The sequence below is a fragment of the Rhagoletis zephyria genome, unplaced genomic scaffold, assembly GCF_001687245.7.
Source record: "Rhagoletis zephyria isolate East Lansing unplaced genomic scaffold, Rhagoletis_zephyria_1.1 Rzeph_scaffold_03069, whole genome shotgun sequence".
NCBI classification, from domain to species: domain Eukaryota; kingdom Metazoa; phylum Arthropoda; class Insecta; order Diptera; family Tephritidae; genus Rhagoletis; species Rhagoletis zephyria.
The window spans coordinates 54,728-57,659 of record NW_016160153.1 but is presented as its reverse complement, the minus strand read 5'-3'; positions in this window follow the sequence as shown (position 1 = coordinate 57,659).

Sequence of the window (2,932 nt, the reverse complement as noted above, 5' to 3'; positions counted from 1 at the left end):
TTCAGCTGGCTTAATAATTAGTTTGGCGAGACTCTTCTTTTTTCTCACCACTATTGCCTTATTTTTAATTATTTATTTTTTCATTTAACATTATGTGTGTTTTTCGTATTCCTCATGGATTTTTGAGCTTAACAATATGAACAATTCGGAAGTAGGTAGAGGAAAGTCATCAGAAATTCGTCGAATGAATGTGGCGAGCTCTAAAATGTTAACTGGTATGTTAGTTACTACTGTTCAATATTTGTATATTTATATTTCAATCACTATATTTAAGATACTCTTTCTAATTTATTATTTAGATCGCGATTCAAATGATGGCTGCGAAAGATGTAAAAACTTGGAAAAGTTGTTCTCCGAAAAAATCTCTAAATTAGCAGGTATATTTATTGTTATATTCATGGGTTTCACTTTCTCCTATTTTTCTCTTGTTTTTTACAGAATTAATCGAAAGGCAAAACAAGTTCGTTGTTGGTGTTCTGGCGGAGCACACTGTACTTTTGGAGCAGGTGACAAACAAAGAAAAGGGCGCTGCTTCACGATTTACTCTTAAAACAGATGAGGACATTGCAAAATTAGAGTGTGAAATAAACGACATCAACCGGGACTCTTACGTAATAGTTTATATTCAATATATTTTAAAAATGTTTGTAATGGTCACTTTAAACGACTTGATATAATTATATTACAGATTGCAGCAGTACAATATTTGCTCCAGGAGAAGCTTTTGTCTCCAATATAATATATATGGAATCGCAGGAAAAAAGTGCCTTAAGGACTTTCCCGAGGTGTTAACCGTTTTAAAAAGTAAGAGAAATTAAGATTTACACTAAATTTTCACAATAAATTATATTCCGAATTCATGTTCACAGAAGCCATTGGGAAAACCTCGGTCGATGCAGAAGCCGAAATACGGAAGTCTTTCCAAGTCGTCAAAAAACGGCACTTCCGTATGGTTTCTTTTGCAAAATCTTAAATGGATGCTCTTCGAAATCTATTATTTTTGAATAGTATTTAACTTATTTCAATTAATGCATCTTTCTCGTTATTTACTTACTTTATTTTATTCCTCAATTCTTAGAAGCAATTCAAAGCTTAATTTATTTTCATTAACAATTAACTTCAAAGTTTATTACTTTAAATTTCCTAAAATGAATTACTAATGTTTAGTTTTTTCATTTAATATGTACAATTACTTCAAATTAAATAATTCATTAATTTTGAATTACACAAGTTCATGTTTTTAAAACTAAACTAGCTTTTCATCATATTAATAAATTAATTTTCTTTAATTATTAAGTTTAAAAATTATCATTAATTTCTAAAATTTATTTTTTAAGCATTAAATCAAATAAAATCTTTATTATTACTATTATTAATATTATTATAACTATTAAATTGTAAGGAACGCATAATATAACAATACAATTTTAACTAACCTAAAATAGAATAAAAATATTATTATAAATATAAAATAATAAATTAATTTTATAAACTATTTTCCATTCATTTAATTTAGTCATTAAATTGAATATACATTCAATTAAATCAAATGAAATCTTTATTATTAATATTATTATAACTATTAAATTGTAAGGAACGCATTATAAAACAATACAATTTTAACTAAAATAATAAATTAATTTTATAAACTATTTTACAATCATTTAATTTAATCATTAAATTGAATCATATTAAATGTTAATGAACAACTAATTTTCAGTCACTTACTTGAATTATATTAAATGTTAATGAACAAATAATATTTATTAATTAATAATTAAATAATTAATCATTTTAATTTAAATATATACATACATACATCACTATAAATATAAGTTAAAATGTAAATATCAAATAACAAATTCTTTACGATTTAAAGATTAATGAATACATGATATAAATAAGAGTAATATATCTAATTTAATTAACACAAATATAAACATTAATATAAGTATACATATAAATACAACTTTAAATATAAATTCTAACATGAATATAAAATATATACAATAAAAATTTAAATTTATCATAAAGTAATAAATATGAATTAAATTAAACTATATCAAGAATAACAGGGAACAAATTTGAATAACTAATTACTTACATAAGTTTAAAAACAGGAACTTTAAAGTTTTAATAAAGTTAGATATAGTGAAATAAATGGATTAAAAGTAATGGCATAAAAATTAATTCAAAGTATTTCAGATATTTTAAGTAAGTAGTTTATACTTTTAAAATTAAATTAAAATCTTTTTAAACCTTTTTTGTTAAAAATCAGTGAATAAAAATAATTTAGTTTTATGAAATAACTTTACACATTATAGTTAAAAAATAAATTAAAAAATTTGTTGATATGAAACATACTTTATAAATTATTTATTTTTGTATGAGTTTTATGGTTTTCGGAAAAAATGTTATATTGTCTCTTGTTTTTACTTCAAAGCATCAATAACGATAAGAAGTAGTCGGGTGTAAGCAAGTCGTTGCATAGACTCACTAGTCCACTTTATAAAATGGTGTCTTGTTAATAGTCCAAAGCATGGCCTGGTGTAACCAATCTAAAGTATAATCCACTCAGACAAGAATAAGAAGTGGTCAGATGTAACCTGTACATTACATAGTCTTATAGGTCTACTTTATAAAATGGTCTAAGGTAGGCAGTGTAACTAATGGTCCCAACAGGGTAGTTTGCTAAGTGGTCCTATGTTATGCTGCGATGGACCATATGTGGTCAGGTCCAATGACATCGCAATGTTAATATTTAGCACCATTTTTCCCCATATATTTGGACCATTTTGGTTACTAGTATTGGTTACAATGTAGCGTAGTCCTGTACTAGGGTTTAATATGGTCCCACTTTTTGCAGGGTTAGTAAGATGTATGTACATCGGCGTAGCCAGAATGAAATTTAGGGGGGGGGGGGGGGGGGGGG